The 20,662-nt window shown below is 45.9% G+C and overlaps 1 protein-coding gene and 1 long non-coding RNA gene across 5 annotated transcripts in view; one reads left to right on the forward strand and one right to left on the reverse strand.

The window, feature by feature from the left end:
• FARP1 (FERM, ARH/RhoGEF and pleckstrin domain protein 1) overlaps positions 1 to 20,662 on the forward strand; it is a 282,193-nt gene that overhangs the window by 61,203 nt on the left and 200,328 nt on the right. The window lies entirely within an intron of this gene.
• On the reverse strand, positions 12,009 to 15,942 carry LOC128314540 (uncharacterized). The gene is made up of 3 exons (XR_008296303.1): positions 15,652 to 15,942; positions 12,917 to 12,952; positions 12,009 to 12,208 (listed from the first exon to the last, which is right to left on the reverse strand). It is a non-coding gene; the product is annotated as an uncharacterized LOC128314540 (long non-coding RNA).

The raw sequence follows: 20,662 nt of genomic DNA on the forward strand, positions 1-20,662 counted from the left end.
CTGGAAGGATCTCCCTCGCCCATGTGTGATCCCTCCTTTGATTGGGCGCCCCGAGAGGAATATATTCTCATTTCTCACTCACATTTGCCACACAGATGAGCAGGGCACGGGGCCAGAGGTCCCTGTGGTTTCCTTTGCTAACGTTCTTGTACGAACCGTGTATTTCCTTGGGGATTGAATTTCCCGGGCCTTTTCTTGTTTTTGTTCTAGAGTAGAATGCAGGCAGAGTCATCATTGTATCTTATGGTTCTGAAGTTTATTTTGAGAGACAGAGAGAGGAGGGAGAGAATCCCAAGCAGGCTCCGTGCTGTGAGTGCAGAGCCTGAGGCAGGGCTTAATCCCGTGAACCCTGAGCCGAAATCCAGGGTCGGACACTTTTACTGACTGAGCCACCCAGGTGTCCCCCAAGTCCTCATTTTCAGTAATAAATGCCCTAAGTACTTCTGAGCACAGATAACCGAACCCTCGTCCGCATGGTTGTCTCTATTGTGATATCTAGCCTTTAAAAAAGTCATGTAAGAGCCTTTTGAAAAGCCTCCGTGATGAGCACCAGTTTCTTCCACTTTGCTTGTAGCCCCACCAACCACCTTTGCTCTTGAGCTTGGACGGTCCACTTCGGTATTTCTTCCGCAAAGTAGAAAGTTCAAATGCGGTATTTGTAGTAAATTCTTGTACAGCGTTTTATCACCTTCATGTGGAAAATGCTGTGCCAATGAGCCTCCCCCGTGGTTTATGATACACGCAACTTTCTCTTCCAGCCAGAGGGGACAAAATGAAGTGCCTCACGCAGATCTGAAAGGGTTAACGACCCTTCTCCCCGCGCCCCACCCCAGCCAGGGCCACCCTCCCTCACTTAAGACCTCTGAGAAGGTTTTCTATGTCCTGTCTTCCTGACCCTGCTGGTAAACAAACACTGTTCCTACAGACACGTGGAGGAGAAGCCATCTGCTTCATGCTACAAGTGTTTATTCAGTTTGTTTTCGTTAGCAAGGTCACTCTAGGAAGCGTTGAGATCAGGGAATATAAAAGGAAGCCGTTTTTTTTGTTTTTTGTTTTTTGTTTTATTTTTGCTGTTTTGAGCAGCCCTGGTAAAAACACGTGGGGAAGATGCTCACAAGACCAGAAGCCCCCTGGTCTGGGTTGAGTTGGCAGGAGTGGCCAGGTGCGGGGAGGCCGGCGGTGGTGGGAACCTTCTGGAAGCAGAGCCTGGAGCTGGTTGTGGCAGAAGGAATTCGGTGTCGGCCACAGCTATCGCAGGGTCCCATCATTGGGCCTTCTGTGTGTTTGTGTCTTGTCACCACTTTCCCTCAGAAGCCTGTAGAGCTCCAAAATGCCTGAGGATAAAGTGGCCTCGTGAGTTTGGGGAGGCTGGGCGAGCTGGGGCTACGGCCCCTGGTTCTCCACCGCTGTCCTTGGCGGTTCACCTTCCGTATTAGCATCTCCTGCCACACCTGCTCTTCCTTGTTGACACCAAGGAAGCTTGTTTGGGGCTCCAACATGTAGAAGGGGAGCTCCGTGGGGCAGGGCCTCCTGTGTTCGTGTTTATCACCCGGTCCTACACCTGGAGCTGGGTGGACCCAGCAGATGCCCGATGCGTGTTACCCACTGCCCACACCTACGTTCTGCCCTCTGACTCCCGAATCTGAGGGGTGGTGGGTGGTGGTGGCCTCTTAAAGAGCTTCTGGTCATTTCCCCCATTTTTGTACGCATTATGACGAGACCGGGATTGGAACCCAGCCTTCATGATCCCCAATACTGTCCCCCTTCCCTGCCCTTAGCCTCACCTCTCCCACGGCTCCCAAAGGGAAGGTCGCCACTTTCTCACCTCTGAGCTGCTCTGGTGCTTTCCCCATTCTAAACACCTCCCAGCCTCCCTTCTGACGCCTTCTCTCCATCCCACCCACCATCCCGGGCCCTCGGGGCTCTTGCTGGGGGCCCTCTCTTTCACCACAGCTTGTTATCTGCACCTCTAATTAGACTTGAACCATGGGCTCCAATCTTCCTTTCTCCCTAATTAGCTCCTTTCTGTCCCTGCTGAGACTCAGTTTGCTTATCCGCAAAATGAGGTGTTTGGTCTAGATATTATTAAAGGCTTTTTTCCTCCCGTTTTTGGGAGCTGGGACTCTGTGTTGACATCTTTGCTGATGGATTGTGTAACTTCTCATGATTAGTGTTTGTTAATTGCCGGGGCAGATGGTAAACTCTTTGAGAAAAGGAACTTTTCACCTTAAATAAAAAAGAACCCCCAAACTGATCAGATGCAGTAGTTTGTTACCTAATAAGTACTTAAAAAAACAAAAACAAAACAAAACACGTGAGGAGCGTGAAGAAGCATGCTGGGGTTTACACATGATCTACTATTTATGGAGATCAGGAAATGTCAGTATTGTGTGTGTGTGTGTGGGGGGGGTTACTTACATAAATCTCACTGAACGAAACTGGGCCAAACTACATCGAGTTGACAATGGAAGAGAGAAGACTGAAAGAACTCTGTTATTTTCTAGACCACACATTTTTCATTTGTTGAAAACAGAAGACCTCTAAATTTTTTAAGAACCAGTTGGCATGTCCTAATAGACCAGAGGTTTTTTTACTGGGGGCAATATTGCCTGTGTTAGCTCAGACCTTCTTACGGTCCATCCTTAAGTGGTTAAACATTTCATTTTCTTACCTTGTGAAATGAAACTCGTTTAAGATCTAATTTCCCCTGAAGCTGGGCTTGATGTCAGTTGAGAGCTCGTGTTCTCCAAGTGCTTTGGTTCTTTGAAAGGTCCTAAATGGTCCTAGAATTTTAAAGCTGTCTTCTTCATAAGCCTGAGCTCAGAAAAAGGACAGAGTTTGTCTTTAAGGCTCCATGATAGTGGGGCACCTGAGTGGCTCCGTTGGTTGAGCGACCGGGTCTTGATCTTAGCTCAGGTCTTGATCTGAGAGTGTGAGTTCAGGCCCTGGGTTGGGCTCTGGGCTGGGCTGGGCTTGGAGCCTACTTAAAAAAAAAAAAAAAAAAAAAAAAAAAATCTCCACATTTCCTTTGTAGACTTTTACTTTACACCTCACTCATAACAACTGTGTCTTTGGAAAACATGCTCCTTTTCCCTTGGTCTTTTTAAGTTTTTAATGAATTCTGTGTGTTTCTCCCCTCCCCACTCCACTTCCCCTCCCCCGCTCCACTTCCCCCCCCCCCCCCCCGCTCCACTTCCCCCCCCCCCCGCTCCACTTCCCCCCCCCCCGCTCCACTTCCCCCCCCCGCTCCACTTCCCCCCCCCCCCGCTCCACTTCCCCCCCCCCCCGCTCCACTTCCCCCCCCCCGCTCCACTTCCCCCCCCCCCCGCTCCACTTCCCCCCCCATTTCAGCCATCATAGAAAGGATAAGCCACTGAAAGTCGCTTTTCTTTTTCTTTTGTCCCCAGAGAGAGGGAATATATATTTAACTGAAGGTCTTGAGGAGGGGAAATCTTTTCTTAGAAGTGTTCTGTTTTTCACTCCCCTGCAATTCTGAGTCCCTGGTGGTGGGGTGGATTATTCCCTCTAGGTGATCAGATTCTAGTGGTATTAGAAGGCAGGTGTGGGGTCCCCGGCTACTTTATTTTCTCTTTTTGCATGAAATGTACTTAGAAGGAGATGGGGAGAGGGAGACAGTGGGGGAGGAGTTGGTGGTGGGACCTGAATAAAATTTAATTGGCCATTTAAAACCAAGAAGAGAGCTGCTTATGCCTGGAGCTACATTAACTAGCTCTCAAGCAGCTGCAGTTTGGACCAGAATGAGGGATAGCAATCTCACCAGGTCACTCAGCTTTTGAAAAATAAATCCGTGTTTCTTTCCTTATCTGTGTTGCTTTTGGCTCATTTTATCAGCAAAGTTTCTGAAATAGTATTTATGTCCACTCTGCTTTGCATAGCCCTTTCTGTGTTTTGTTTAACTAGAATGATAAATGGTGCTGTCTGGGTCTGGCCTCATGAGGTTCAATTTAAAAGCTATTTTAATGGATGAAAAAAATTTTTTCATAAATCATTTCAGCTTAATACTGTTAGCCTTCCTTTTTAGCTCCTTGTAGCCAAGAGTAGATTTCAGATGTTGGCCCAAAACGTTTGTGTGCGCCCCTTTCAACTTTGATTTAGATGCTTGTGATCAAAGCCTGTCCTGTAGCTCTGACATGATTGCACGGATTTTCTAACAGCTGTTGGCTATTTTCTCCCTGAAAAGAGTCTCTCAGAACCTAATAAATTAAAAAAAAACCCAAAAAACAAAAACCCCAACAAAACCTGTAATTGAGAATGTCCGTATCTGACGTTAAAATCGGCCAGTATGCTGAGAAAACATAGGGAGTTTGAGAGCTGTTTCCCACCCCCGCCCCTTTTAAATGGGCATAATAAATTTTTTAATTCCCAGAAACAGAGGGGTTAGAGGGCAAAATCCAGGAGTGTGGATCCTGGCATCATGGCTCACTGGCCGTGTGGCCCTGGATGAGCAGATCACCATTCTCCACCTGTCTCCTCTCGAAGTCTGGAAGCAGGATGCCTCCCTCCTGGGGCTGGGCTCTGTTGGAAAAACACCTTGCCGAGCCCTGGACTCCTGTGGGCTTCTCAAGAAAGTTGCTCTTTTTTCCTTCCATTCCTGCTAAGCTTTAGTTTCTGGATTGTTCTTTAACAGAATTGAGACTGTGCTTTCATTGTAGAGCTGTCGGCGAGGTGAAATGGGGAAAAAAGTACGAAAGCACTTTAAGATTTAAAAAAAATGAAAATAGCATACTCATGGCAGGAGGAATCATGCCCACCGCCCCCCCCCCCCCAAACGGACCCCCATAGTTCTTTCTACAGTCTCACATTCAATTTGAGCTCTCTTTGGAGGGTTTTTCCTAAAATAGAGATGTATCCCAGGTGGCTTCTGAAGGTCTGTAAGAATGAGTTGTCACCTGGACAGCTGTGATGAATTCTCAGTTTCTGACAAGCACATTTACTCCCTGCCCCCGCGCCCCCCCCCCCCCCCCGTCTTTTTTCTTCCCCCAACATATCTGCAGCTTCTCTGTGCTTCAGTTTGGTTAGCTCTGAAATAGACAGGGGTGTTCTTTTAGCTTAATTTTTATGTGCATTCTGGCTTTGCTGAATTTCTGCTCTACACACAGACCAGATGAAGGATTTCAAGGTGGATGAAGGTCGTTTAGACTTTCAGGACAGCTCTCCTCCGTGCAGGCTGTGTAGGTCCCTTTGAAGGAAGTGCTTAGATGGTGAGATACTCCTGTGTTTGAATGTTAATATGAAATATTAACATAAATCACACTGGTTTTTAAATTATCTACTTTCTTTAATGATTCACGTATTAGCCATTTCTTTGGACATTTGAGTCGGACGTTAGTTTTAACTCCTAAGAAAGGCGTGGGATGATTTTAATCAGTTTTGGTCTTCTGTAGGTGAGCAGTTCTCAAAGTCTTTAACACTTTGTAACTGTAAGCGAGAGCTGTTTTGGGTTCCTCTTCCCTCATTTGTATAAACAGGAAGCTAGGCTAGATCCCCACAGTGGAACCGTGCGGCTCTGGTGTTTGTGGAATGTGATCTGGAAAACACGATAGGAGTTGCACAAACATTTATGAGCACACAAGGCAAGGTGCTGCTGGGTTAAGTGAACAAAAAAAGACTACCTTTTATTTTTTTTAAGTTTTATTTATTTTGAGAGAGAGAAGGAGAGAGAGGGAGGGAATGAATGATTATGAGCGGGGGAGGGGCAGAGAGTGAGGAAAAGGGAGAATCCCAAGCAGGCTCTGCATCATCAGCACAGAGCCATACTCCGGGCTTGAACTCCCAAACCATGAGATCTTGACCTGGGCCAAAATCAAAAGTTGGACCCTTAACCGACTGACCCACCTAGGCACCCGCCAAAAAGGACTGTCTTTTAAAAATCCCTTGCCATGTGCCCGACATTGTGCCAATGAGTTTGTCCTTCTGTTATCTCGTTTGCATTTGAGCAGTGAACCTCTGAGGCAGGCATGAAAGAGCCCGGTGAGGCTGGGATGGCATGAGGGACTTGGTCTAGGTCACAAAGCTGGGGGGAGGGAGCTGGGTCCTGGCCCTGCACATTCTCCACGTAAGCCCTGCTCTCCTCACGCCGTGAGCTCGTCCAGGGCCAGAAGTAGCCCTTAGGATAACCTAGCGGGTCAGTCGTGCTGGCCCCCAACACATGCTGGCGATAGGCGCCCCGAATTGGAAAGGATGGATTGAACAGGCTCATCCTGCGGGTGGAACACCCAGTGACCAGAGACCTTGTAGTGTCGTGTGCTCAGGTACCAGCACGGACTCCAGATGGAATGCTCACACAAGAGCCGACCCAGGAGAAATGGAGGAGGTAGAATTGATAAGATTTGGCAGCACAGAGTGGGGGACCGTACAGCCCTTAGGTTTGCACTTGGGAGATGGTACAGCCCTCAGGTTTGCACTTGGGAGACGGTACAGCCCTCAGGTTTGCACTTGGGAGACGGTACAGCCCTCAGGTTTGCACTTGGGAGACGGTACAGCCCTCAGGTTTGCACTTGGGTGGCTCTGTGCTGTCACAGAGGACTAGGAAATCCAGGGGCGCAGGCCTTTCCATGACAACTGTTGTACTAGAAATGGTGTCGTTTTGTAGTTGACGGGAAGGCGTGTTGCTAATAAAAGGCACTGCCTTATTTTTAATCACAAAGAGGAGTCCGGGACTCTGTAAATGAACCTCTAAGATTGGTAGTGATTATGTAAATTGTACCGAGTGGAAGTATCAAATGGAGGTTGATTGCTTGGTTTCCCTTTATATTAGGAAAATTATATTTACTCCTTGGATTTCCATTTCCTTGTCATCCAGAAGCTACGGTGTTCTGCTTGCCACACTGAAGTGAAGGCTGGGCTGGGAAAGCATTTAAATCTGGCGTCTTCAAAGGACCCTGCTCAGAATCATTTGAAAGGAAGGGGGTGATAGCAGTCATCAGCTTGTTATTTAATTTTGATGCAGTTTAGTTATGAGGTGTAGCATAAAAGTGCATCTGGCTATTAGGTCATGTTCCAGTGGCCATTTGTCAGAATGTCAAACAGCAAACATATGCTCAGTTACCTTTTTTTTTTTTTTTTAAGATTTATTTATTGAGAGAGACAGTGAGCAGGGGAGGGGCAGGGAGAGAGGGACAGAGAGAATCCCAAGCAGGCTCTGCTGACAGGGCTCCATCTAATGAACCAGGAGATCATGATCTGGGCAGATATCTAGAGTCGGATACTCAACCAACTGAGCCACCCAGGTGCCCCCAGGGTCGGTTCCTTCTGAGGGAGAATGCATTCCATGCCTCTCTCTTAGCTTCTGGTGGTTTGCTGGCAGTCTCTCGTGTTCTTTGGCTGGAAGATGGGACGCCCCCGTCTCTGCCTCCATGTTTCCGTGGCTTTCTCCCTGTGTTGGGTGATCATGTCCAAATTTCCTCTTCTTATAAGGGCACCAGCCCTAATGACCACATTTGAACTCAATTACCTCTGAAGGCCCTATTTCCAAATGAAGTCACACTCTAAAATAGTGGGGGTGAGAACTTTAACACCTGAATCTTGGGGGACCCAATTCAACCCGTAGCAAAATCATAGCGAACATAGAATGAAGGGAAAAGAGTCTGTTTCACCCTGAGCCTCAAGACGCCCATTTCCTTATTAGCACGCCTGTTAAAAATAAAACACTTCTTTGTTTTCACTGAACAGTTAGTAGAAAGATTTCCTTTTTGATATGCTTTTGAAAAGGCAGTTAAAACTCGTTGTGTCGAAGACTCTGACTTATAATGTAAAGCATTCCTCAATTTCTGATTCTGAATATGTGCCCCTTAACTAGGAACAGCAGAAATAAGAAAAGGCATGTGTGACTGATTTCAGGGTACAGGGGACACTTGAATGGGCTAGATGTCCAGTCGTACATATTTGGTAACACTTCCATGAAAGCTCATGCTTTCAATATTCTGTGATAATATTTTTTTCCCTCCCAGTAGTGGCACTGAGTCAACTTTGTGACTCCTACCCGATCTGCCTCTCTCTTGTCCCTCCTGTGACCTCTGCCCTTCACCCTTGGAGTTGCCCCTTCTCCTGCCTTGATGACATGCTCGTGGTTCAGATCACAGTGACTTGTCATGGAGGGTGCCTGTCCCTTGCCTTTGATTCTAGCAGTGACCACAGCTCCTTTCTTTTCTGCAACACCAGAAAACGGTTGTTGGCAATAATTCTACCATAGCAGAGGCTGTGGCCACTATAAATCTGCAACCTCCGATCTCACCTGGTCATTGGAGCTTCCTGGCTCCTCTAATGGACAGCCCTTAATCATTGCTTTGCTGTGTCTGAGGTGGCTGTGGCAGGCCGTCCTCATCCCTCCCGGCCAGGTCTCCTGCGGCTCCACAGGAGCTGTCATCCTTAGGCTTGATGGGGCAAGAAGGACTGGGTCCTAGTCCACTCGTGCTGTGGCCATGCAGGAGGGACCAGCCAGCAGGATCGATGGCTGTTGCCAGGGACCCCAGCAGGGCCAGGAGGGAAGCAGGGGAGGGGTGGGTGATGAAGAGCCTGACCGCAGGCAGGGGAGCCACGGTGAGCGGGCTGTCCAGGTCGGTCAGCAGGAACAGTGGGGGAAGAGCCATCTCTCTTAGGGGATGACCAAGCCAGCCACCTCCCAGAGAAGGTTAAGGCCACCAGACGTGGCTTCCTCAGGCTCCTACCTCTAAACCTCTGTGGGTCTCTCTTCTGTGCCTTCACTTCCAGCCCTGGGTGAGGGGTTCCTCTTTATACCCTCTGACACCTCCATTGCTAATCCCACCTCCATAGGACATTGCTCTACCTGTCCTACACCAGCACGGATCCCTTCATTCACAAATGAATCCTGCGATCCATGGGCATGCTTTTATTGAATTTGCAGATGATTTTCTCAGTATAATCCAAATAACAAAGATAAAAAAAAAAAAAAAGCTGGCCAAAGTTGTGTGTGGTTATCGTGCATATTGAATATGTGAGTTGAAACAAAACCTTCTATCTTACTGTTAGCTGTCTGATGATCCCTTAGCCTGATTTAATGATTTCTGTAAGTACCAAGGTTTTATTGGAGCTGTTAAATGGGACGTCTGGCTTTGTAACGCGGTGCTGGGAAGTCCTCTTTTCTTTGTGAGCTGCGTTTCGGCTGCATTTAACATCTCCTTGCGTCCAGGTGGATCACGCAGGGACGATTAGTGTCCCTATTTGCTGCCCACATGATGAAGCGTCTGGGCTCCCGGCCGCCGCCCTACCCAGAGCTCTCCTGGTTTGTCAGGCTCTTGCCCATTATTCACCTCTAAAGAGGAAACCCTCCCTCCAAGTCTTGGCGTTTGCTAACCGTGAACTTCCTGAACCCCTGATAACAAAGGTGGTCTGTCTCCTTTTTTCCTCCCCCTTCCCTTCCATTCCCAGGGCAGTTTCTCTAAGGTGGGCTTCCCTGTGAGTGCTCACCGCTGCCTTCTTTTCTGAAGCTCCTGAAAGGTACATGTCAGTCTTTGAACATAAAACTCTAATTTTCTGCAGAAAACTGGTTCAACAGAAACTGAGACACTGCCAACAGCCGTTGGGCGTCCTGCCAACCCAGAGCTGTTTAGAGAGGTTTTATGTGGGTACGAGTCGCATTGCTTAGCTTCCAAACCTATTTTTGCCTTCTGTCTGGCTCCAGAAATGCTTGACAAGGGGCCTGGAGAGCTGGTTTTGTTTTTGGTCATTGTTGAGTGGTACACAAGGTCCTAGGCTAAAGTTCTTTTTCTCTGTGCCCTGTATACCCACGTGAACCCTCCAGGCAGGCGATGGTTTGTAAGGCCCTACTGGCAGCCCGTTCTGCCGAGGCATCGAGGTGACGCTTTAGATGTGGTCCGTTTCCTGGGCTCCTCCGTTACTTGATGACTCAATTTGCTATTTGCTGAAATAGAACGTGTTAGTTTGCCAGGGTAGCCGTGACCTAGGACCACAGATGGGGCAGCTGCAACAACAGAAACGTGTGTCCTCGCTGTTCTGGAAGCCGGCAGCCAGCGATCAAGATGTCAGCAGGGTTGGTTTCCTTGCGAGGCTGTGAGGGAGAGTCTCTTCCATGCCTCTGGCCCAGCTTCCTGCGGTGTGCAGACAATCTCTGGTGTTCTTTGGCTTGTAAGTGCAGCTCTATCTCCCCCTTCATTTTCACATGGTATTCTCTGCATAGGTCTGTCTCCCAGTTTCTCATTCTGAGGCCACGATCGTATTGGTTTAGCACCCACCCCATCTTAACCTGAGTGTCCGCAGGCTCGATTTCCAAATAAGGTCATTGGGCACCAGGGGTTAGGGCTTGAACGTGCGAATTTTGTTGAAACCTAATTCAGCACATAGATACAGCGGCTTTCATTGTTCAGCTTCTTTATGAAACCTCATTTGAGAAATGGTTGGGCCATTTGGTGCTGTCACTTCTAGCTTTGCAACTTCTGTACCCAGTTTTCTGCTCTGGTTCCTTCGGAGCACAACGTACAACGGGACATTTTCTCAGTAAGTGGAGGAGACTTTTATCTCCCCCCCCCCCCCTCCCCTTAACTCTTCTTAAATCACACGTATGCATAATTAAAACGAGGTCTGTAGTATGGGCAGCAATATTAGGTGAGAAATCTTGGCTGTTTCATTCAGGTAAACCACAGGAGTAGGCTGGTTTTGAGTAATTTTCCTTCCTCCCCCGGCATTTTTCAGTGAATCAGTAATGGGAGAGTGCTAGCTTGAGAGTCCCTGCCTAGCACCTTCCCCCATCGTCCTGTTGCACTTTGAACATCACTCACTGGTTTGGGCCAGTATCCCTTCCCTTGATGTCTCGGTCCAGGTTGAAAACCTAAGCCTTGACTGCTCTCCCAGTGTTTGCTCAGTCAGACAGTTAAGCCAAAGAACATCACTAACCATTCAAAGAAATGCAAATCAAGAGAGCTGTGAGATACCCCTCTCTGCTGTCAAGACCCAGAATCTAACAAGTGTTAGGTGAGGATATGGAGAAATTGAACCCCTTGTACGCTGTTGCTGGGAATACAAAATGGCGGCTGCCATGGAAAATAGAGCAGTTCCTCAAAAATACAAACATAGAATTACTGTAGGATCTGGCGATCCTACTTTTGGGTGTATATCCAGAAGAATTGAAAACAGGATCTTAAAGAGATACTGGTATGCCGTGTTCATTACAGCGTTATTCACTGTATCCGGGAGGTGGAGAAAACCCAAATGTACGTTGATGGATGAATGGCTGACATGTGGTATATACGTACCGTGGGATGTTATTTGGTCTTAAAAGGAGGGCGATCCTGTCACCTGCTGCAACGTGGATGAACCTTGAGGATGTTAAGTGAACTAAGTCACAAAAAGATACTGTATGAATCCACTTATATGAGGTCCCAAGAGTAGTCAAATTCGTAGAAAATACAACAGTGGTTGCCGGGGACTCTGTGAGGGGAAATGGAAGGCTGTTTAAGGGAAATGTAGCTTTGGTTTTGCAAGATGAAAAAGTTCTGGAGATCTGTGTGAATGTACTGAATACAAGTGAATTATACACTTAAAGAGAATTAAGGTCGGAGTATTGTTATGTGGGTTTTTTAACCACAATTAGAAAAAATTGGAAACTAGTTCAAATAGGCACAGCCAATTTCCACTTTGGGAAAAATAGGCTGGCCCTTCATTTCCACCATGTTTCAGGTGAATCCTTACAGTGTACCAGGTGGGGCTCGGGATATGGAAGTAGGTTCAACTGTGGTGAAAAGGTTTGGAGGTGGGAACAGATTTGTTCAAATAAAAATCCTAGCTGCTAAGTATGGGAACTCTGCTCTGTAGATGACTGGTGGAGATCCTCTGAAAACCTCAAGGTGACTCGAAAGTTTCACTAATAACACTGGAGGCATCGTTTGATGTTGGCGTTTATCACTTGGTTATGTGTCATTAATTACCATTTTATGGCTCGTGCCCCCCACAGAGATGTTTATTTTATTTTGTTTTGTTTTGTTTTTTGTTTTGTTATATTTTATTTTATTTTATTTTATTTATTTATTTTTTTTTTTTAAGGCTGGGATCTTGGTGACCTCCACAGCAGTTGTGTGTTTCCTGCACATCCCAGGAGTAAATTAGTTAATGGATCTTTCTTGTCCATTGATCCACTTGGCGGACCTTCAGCAAATCACTTTATCCTAATTGTCACTTCACCTCTAGGTGCATTGTCTTCTGGGTCTTGGGTTATCTGAGGATTGAGAAACACTTTCAAAGACACCATTTCAAAAACGATCCTGAAGTTACCAAAGGTGTTAGCGTTCAGCGATGCCAATGCATCTTTATTTTCTAGCAATTTTTATGTGAACTGACCGGTTGAATAAGATTCTCCCATACCAAATCTTTTAATATTGCACAAAACCTCAAGTAAGCAAGCCAAGTGATAGCTCCTTGCCGTACTTGGCGTGCCGATCTGCAATTAAATATTGTTTTTGAGTAATGTATGACGTTCCCAGTCGAGAGCTGCCAAGACATACCATTTGGACCTTGTTCTAATTAATTCTCTGCAAATGATAAATTTTCTATTCTTTGCCCTTCTGCCCACAGTTTCTCCTCCTTTGCAGAGATTCATCTGATAGTGAACATGAAACAAGTCAAAAAAATATATTTATTCTGCTTGTGTCGTAGCACTTAGAAACCTGTAGGCAAGAATTTTTTTTTTTTTATATAAGAAATGTTAAATTTGTGTCCCCCGTGTACTGCATGCAGGTAAATTTTCCCGTCATGAAACCCTTTTTACTTCTATTTTATTCACAGCTTGAGGCCCCTGAGTGACAATGTAAACTATTAACTTATGGCAGTGACAGGACATGATAGCATAATCTCAAGTGTTTTTCTTAGAGGATAAGGTCACAGGACAGTAATAAAAACTACAGAAGGGAGATGTCAGCACACTTACCTGAGTTATGAGGCCCCCTTTTCTCTACTGTGTTGCCTGTTACAGGTTAGAGAAATGGAAAAAGTTGATTGAATGTATAATTTTAGTATATGAGTGTTTTAAGAATCAGAAAGCGTTCTTTGAAAGGCAAGTTGTGACCATATAATGTTTCCTAGCAGGTTGTGTAATGGTCACAGGGCATGCCTAAGAGCCATGGGGCTGTGGGGCAGGTGAGTCACTGTCTCTTACTTGACTCAGAGAACTGGGTACCATTCCCACCCCCAAGAGATTTGGGCATCATTGAAAAATTGTCATTATCCATGAAACCGTCATAGTAGCTCATTTTAATAATTGCTTGTTAACATGATGTAGAAGGCGCAGATATTCAAGGGCTTCTGTTTGTAGGTTTGCATGTCCTCCTGGGTCTGATGCCTGCAGGTTTTGTGGTTCTAAAATTTTTTTTAACGTTTATTATTGAGAGACAGAGGAGGGGCAGAGAGATGGGGAGACACAGAATCTGAAGCAGGCTATAGGCTCTGAACTGTCAGCACAGAGTCTGACACGGGGCTTGAACTCACGAACCATGATCTGAGATCATGACCCGAGATCATGACCTGAGCCGATGTTGGATGCTTAACCAACTGAGCCACCCACGTGCCCCCTTTAAAAAAATTTTTTTTAACGTTTATTTATTGAGAGACAGAGCACAAGCATGGGAGGGGCAGAGACAGGGGGAGTTTTGTGGTTCTAAATGAGCAGTGCTGCCCTGGGTTTAACTCTCTGGCACAGTGGTTAAGCTTGTCTTAGCAAGGTACAGATAGATGGTTGAGGACATTGGCAAATGTCATTTGGCCCTTTTTATGTTTACATAGAGTTCTTTGTTGAAATAAAGGGATGGTTTAGCTTTACGAGTGAGTGGTATTAGTAGGTAACCTCTTTTTCTCCTGAGTTCAGAATCAACTGAGAAAGAGGCGTGCTATCCATGGGATGGTCACAGTGTTAGCCCTATGACTGATGAACACCAGGCTTCTGTGCTGGCTGGCCATGCTGGTATCTGTGCCCAGAGCTAGACTCCCCACTCAGTCACTGGCATGCCCAGCACCTTCCCCAAAAGTTACCCATCTGATAGATACAGATGCACCCTAGGGAAGGTGCTAGTGAGGGGTACAGAGAGAGGCCAGCCAGAGCCCCCACATAAGGAACCACTATAAGGTAATGGCATTTAAATGTTATTACAAGTCGTGTAGGAAGGTTCAATAGACGTAAAACGGGTGTCCTCTTAGGGGGAAGAAACCGAAAAGCTTTGGGGCTCAACTTACCACTCAATTTAATTGGGAAGTTTTAAATTGCTAAGGGATATTTTTATTTCCCTTACAAACTTCAAGGAATGACATAGGATTTTGAGCTTTTATGGTATTAACTCCTTTGCTATATTTTTCCAGTGCTCAAATGTCAGGTGTTTCTTAGATTTTCTTTTCAAGTCGGAAATTGGAAAGTTGAGAAAGTTAACATCCCTTGGGGTGTCTGTGTATCTCTGTGTACAACTCTGAGGATTTCTTCCCTAATCAGAAAAAAACGTTGCCTTTGCAAGCAGGTTGTCAATTTACTAAGCTCATCTGTTAAGAAAAAGGAAAACAAGACAAAGCCCCATGCCTAGGTAGTTTTACAGCCAGTCTAGAAAGAACAGGTACTTTCTAAAATATAAAAATAAAATATAATACAGACTAATATAGGCTGTGGCCCCCAAATCTAACATAGATTACGTGGAAAAAGAACATGTAGGTCAATTTACTGAGGAATACAAGTATAAATACAACACAATTTAATTAAATTTACAAATTAGCACCAGGTGTGGTATTTTTCAAAGGTCAGCATGACTAAGGTCTATTTCATGAATTCAAAGATGCTTTAACATTATGGAATCTTTCAAAAGCCTGAAAAAAATTTGTTTAATGCCATTAGATGTTAAAAATGCCTAATAGTTGTTTTTAGATGTGGGTTTTAACATGTGAATAAAATAGGAATAAGTAGAAAGTACTTAAATATGAAGACTGATTAACAAAACCCAGCAACATTCAATTACACGGTGAAATACTAAAACTGTTCCCATTAAAATCAAATACTTGATTGCCTTCTCACTACTTAATAGTAGTTTAAAGGTTTTAACTCTAAGAATAAGTTATAACTTTCATAACTTATATCTAATAAGTTATAACAAGAATAATTTTAACTTACAAGAAGAAATTGGGAAGATTGGGAAGGGGAAATTATTTTTTTCAAAGGTTGTCATGATACACTGCACCCAAGGTAATCTTTTTTAAGTTTATTTTTATTTATTTTGAGAGTGATAATAGCAAGTAGGGAAGAGGTGGGGGAGGGGGGGAGACAGAATCCCAAGCAGGCTCCACCTGCTCCTGAGCACAGAACTTGATGCGGGACTCACAAACTGTGACATCATGACCTGAGCCAAAAGCAAGAGTCAGATGCTTAACCAACGGAGCCACCCAGGCGCCCCAAACCAAGGTAATCTTTTAAGTATGTTTGAATTAGGTAAACTTATGAGTAAATAAATGCATAGAAACGAATGGCTTTTTTTTTCATCCTTGGAATAACCACTTAGAGCTGGGACAAAGTTAAAAATTGTGAGCAAGAGTGAAAAATACTTAGAGATTTTACTAGGAGGAACATAAGAAGAAAAATGTAAAACTTTACAGAAGAGTTTTTAAAAATGAGATCTAAATAGTGGAGGAACGTACTTCTGGATGGAGAGACCATATCCTAAAATACCAGTTCTTTCCACAGGAATTTACAGGTTTTATCTTCTTCCCAGCAGAGCGCTGCTGTTTCTTGGGGGATGGGGAAGCAGACCAAGTGATTTTAAGTTCCTGAGGGAGAATGAATGTGTGAGGATCACCAGGACGTTTTAGAAATATGTAAAATGGGACTTGCTTTTTCAGAGGGTAGAATTCTAGAGCCACTGTAATTAAAATAGCAGGTACTGGCACAGAAATAGAATCAGGAGTCTGAGTACTTACGGGAAACCATATATGGGAAACACACGTATAAATCCGGTGGGAAAAGAATGGTTTACTTAATAAATGGTGCTGGGCCACACGTTGGGAAGAAAAATTTAGATTTTTCATCTTACACCAGTTAAAGGAAAAACTGTGAGGTGGGTTAAAGCCCTAGCTCAAAATGTAAAAATAAAACATTGGGAAGACATTTGGTAAACTATATAGCCTTTGGGTTAGGTAGGAAACTCTGAGACCATAAGGGAAAAGATGAGTGATACCAACAAGTCCTCCCTTCCTCCCTCCCTTCCTCCCCTCCCTTCCTCCTCCCTCCCTTCCTCCCTCCCTTCCCTCCCCTCCCTTCCTCCCTCCCCTCCTCCTCCCTCCCCTCCTCCCTCCCCTCCCTCCCTCCCCTCCTCCCCTCCCCTCCCTCCTCCCCTCCCCTCCCTCCCCTCCCTCCTCCTCCCTCTCTTCCTTCTCCCTCCCTCCCTCCCTCCCTTCCTTCCATTAGTTTCCAGAGACACACTTGAACTTCAACCTCATTTGACTGTCTCTACATCCCAGGATGGTTATTAACTAGGACACATATGGCCTAATCCATCTGTATCTATAATAATGCTCCATGTTATAAATTTTTAACACACACTACTTTAAATGTCAGGAAAACAGTTCCCCAAGGGTGCTGTAGACTCAGAGGGATTGAAGGTGTTCCATGAATCTTATAATTAAATTTCATTTGTAACTGCAAAATTAGGGTGAAACTTGGGAGCAAATCAAGTAGATGATGGATTTGGGAAAGCCCTTCTTGACTCGAAGAGCTAATGTTGTCTTGCCACCTCCCCCCAGGTATCCTGGGCACGTGGTCACCTTTTTCCTTTCTTCCTGATCCAGTAGTCAGAGCATTATCCACCGGGCTTGACCTTTATTTACACAATAGACCTTACAGCTCTCTGGGAGGTCTTTGTTCAGCCTTATTTTAAATTCTGTCCGTTCTTGCAACCGGTTTTGCCTCTGTTCTCCATCAATAATCTACTTTTAGACTGGGGTTCTGATTCAAGGAGAGAGGAAGAATTAATAGATGTTCATTTATTTGCACTAAAATGTCTTCTTGGCCACTTAAGATTGTGCAGCTCTATGGAGTACTCATGGAGGTTAGGGAGAAGAATGGTGGGAAGCTAGAATAGGTGGAACAGGAATGCACCTGATATTTTTGATTTACACCTAGTAATCGTCGAAATAATAAACACTTACAAAAGTATGCATGTATGTACACACAGATGGACTCCTCTTGTGCCATATATAAAAACGTAAGCAGTAATTAGTTGGCACTGTTCCTTAAAACTAAGCAGTTCTCTTTGGAGTTCCACATGATTACTGAGACTCAGACTTCATGTAGGCATCCAAAAGAATGCTCCTTGAGGGATGTGGAAGGGACGAGAAGTTAGAACACGTACTCGCTTCTGTGTGAGAGACATGGAAGAAGGTCTCCTCATTCCGGTTTGGTCTCTGGTTTTCTGTGTTCTCAGAAGTCTTCAGCTCATTTCTGCAGAGGCAAAGAATGTGTTCTGTGTTGGTCTCAGCCACAGAGCTACTGGTGCCCCCCTCTCCCCACCTGTCCACTGCCCCCTCCTCCCATGCCTCTTAGGGTAGCCACCACCCCCACCACAGAGGCCAAAGGACCCCAAACAAGTTTCTTCTCTATCTGCTAACTTGGATTCCTGGCGGACGTTGTCTGTACTTAACTGTATAACGCAATCCTCCCTTGTTGCTTTAGGAGCTGATCATATTCTTTGTCAACTGCCTGAGAAATGTCTTCCACTGCAACTGACTCCAAATTAGTTGCTTTTCTTTAGTCTTTGTTCTTTTTCACTTTTCTGGGATGTGGGCTCCTTTCCATTTTTGATAACAAAGGAAGTCATTGGAAGGGAAGGCTTTTTTTTTTTTTTTTAACGTTTATTTATTTTTGAGAGAGAGAGACTGAGCGTGAGCAGGGGAGGGACAGGGAGAAAGGCAGACAGAATGTGAAGCAGGCTCCAGGCTCCCAGCTGTCAGCACAGAGCCCAGTGCGGGGCTTGAACTCATGAACCATGAGATCATGAGCTGAAGTCTGACGCTCAACCAACTGAGCCACCCAGGTGCCCATCTTTTTTTTTTTTTTCCAATTTATTTATTTATTTTGAGAGTGAATGAGCTGGGGAGTGGGAGGGAGAGAGAGAATCCCAAACAGGCTCCACGCTGTCAGCGCAGAGCCCGATGTGGGGCTCCAACCCACAAACGGTGAGCTCATGACCTGAGCTGAAATCAAGAGTCAGATGCTTAACCGACTGAACCACACAGGCGCCCCTGAGCAGGCTGTCTTGACCAAAGGTGGGGAGACAGCCTCCTCCTTTATTTCCCTTTCCTGCCAGAGCACAGCCCTTGACTGTAAGTACAAGAGTGATCATGCACCACGTACTCCAGGGCTGAGGTTGGGGACGGTGGGTGTCGGGGTGTCAGATCTCAAGTCCTCGTGTCCAGTTTGATGGTCTGCATCTCTAGGTGATGCTGGAGACAGGCCCACTGCTGGGAGAGATGGCCGCATCACCCCTTGGGGAGGAGAGGAGAGGAGGGGGAGAGGAGCCCTTTAGGGCAGAGTCAGGTGTGGAATTTGGAACCATGTGAGTACAAGTCTTCTGTAGTTACTGCTGGGAAGATACGGAAAATTTCAAGCCTGGGGTCTTGAGTGCCTTAAAGCCATTAATTAATTACGTTCTTGGGCTTCTAAGAACACCCCAGTGTGGGTGCCTGGGTGGCTCAGTCGGTTAAGCATCTGACTTCAGCTCAGGTCATGATCTCAAGGTTCGTGGGTTCGAGCCCCACTTTGGGCTCTGTGCTGATAGCTTGGAGCCTAGACCGTACTTCAGGTGTCTCTCTCTCTCTCTGCTCTTCCCCTGTTCATTCATTCATTCTCTCCCCCTCTCTCTCTGTTTCTCTCACAAATAAATAAACATAAAAAAAATACCCCAGTATGGCAAATAATAAGAATGGAGAGCTCTGGTCTTCAGTGTTGAAATGGGGGTGGGAGAAGACGTGGCAGGTGTCTGGGCACTCAGTATCTGAGCCCAGCTCCCTCACATGCTGGGGGAATGGCTGGGTTGGGACCCTGGTGCTCCCTCGTCCCCACCTCCTCTGACCTCCCTCCATCTGTAGACAAGGGCCGTCCTGCCCCTGACCCAGTTCTGCTGGCTGCTCTCCGTGCTCATTTGCGTCCCCCATTCTTTCTGTTTTGGGTCTCCGCTTTCTTGCCAATTTAGCAGGGCAGCTAAAAAGATCACTTTAAAATTATGTCTAGTATTGTGAGCAGTTTTCCGTGGCAGAGTTTGTCCTGGGAAGCTGGTCCGAAGTATGCTGAAAAGTGAAGTTCATCATTTCTTTGAAGTAGCAGCAACAAGGAAATAATAAAGCGTTTTCTGAAGCGGACTCTGATCCTGTCCACACCTGTTTTATTCTTACAGGTGTGTATAGTAACTGTTGCCCCCCCCCCCCCCCCAGAAGGAAGGTTTCTTTTCACTGGAGGCACCTAAATACCTGTGTCCTAATAGTATTAGAATTCACTTTTTCATACTTTCACATCTGGTTTTTGAATGTATTTTTTTTTTTTAAGTTTATTATTTTAAGAGCGAGAGAGCACACACAAGTGGGGCAGGGACAGAGAGGGGGAGAGAGAAAGAGAATCCCAAGCGGGCTCCGAGCTGCTAGCCCTGAGCCCGATATGGGGCTTGAACTCATGAACCGTGAGATTATGACCTGAGTCAAAACTGAGAGTTGGGTATTTAACCGACTGAGCCACCCGGCCACCCCTTGAAATGTCATTTTGACAGAAATTTTAATACATCCAAAAAAAAAAAAAAAACAGGGGCGCCTGGGTGTCTCTGTCAGTTAAGCATCTGACTCTTGGTTTTGGCTCAGGTCACGATCTCACGATGTGTAGGTTCAAGCTGTGCATCGGGCTCTGCCCTGACACTGCGGAGCCTGCTTGGGATTCTCTCTCTGCCCCTCCTCCACTTGTGTTCTCTTTCTCTAAAATTAAATAAACTTAAAAGCAACATTTCAAGTTGTCGCTTGTAGTGTTGCTCAACCCTTTTTAGGGTTGCTGATGTCTGTTAGTGTTTTGAGCTTCTGTACTTCTTTGTCTCTCTTGGGTTCTCTCTGTATTAGCCTAACAAACGTCTTTACAACCATTTGGGCTCTTTCCTTTTTTCCATTTGGGCTTTTTTAAAAGATGGCATTTGCTTTCAGGTAAGCAAACCGTGCTTCGTGACCGTGCTTCGTGTAGGGCTGCTTGGGTTTGGTGGCGGTGGCCGCTGCTCCCCAGGTCCCCATTGACTGAGCCTGGAGGTGTTAGCTGACAGTCCGCTTTGTCGCTGAGTTACACAACTCTCAGGATGGGCAGTCCTATCCCCATTTTATGGATCGTGCCTCCCACTAGCTTGCCAGATCGGTCTGTGTTGGTCAGGGTTCTCTGGAGAAACAGAATGGACGGGATGCATATATGTGTGCATCTAGAAAGGGATTGATTGTAAGGAATTAGTTCACATGATAATGGCGGCTGGCAGGTCCCAAGATCTGCAGGGTGAATCGGCAGGCTGGAGGGCTGGTAGCGAATCTCCAGTCTGAGTCTGGAGGTCTGAGAATCAGAGTTAATTGTGTGAGTTCCAGTCCGAAGGCCAGTAGGCTTGATACCCTGCAAGAGCCAGTGTTTCCATTTGAGTCTGAT

This window comes from Acinonyx jubatus, chromosome A1, assembly GCF_027475565.1.
Source record: "Acinonyx jubatus isolate Ajub_Pintada_27869175 chromosome A1, VMU_Ajub_asm_v1.0, whole genome shotgun sequence".
Lineage (NCBI taxonomy): Eukaryota > Metazoa > Chordata > Mammalia > Carnivora > Felidae > Acinonyx > Acinonyx jubatus.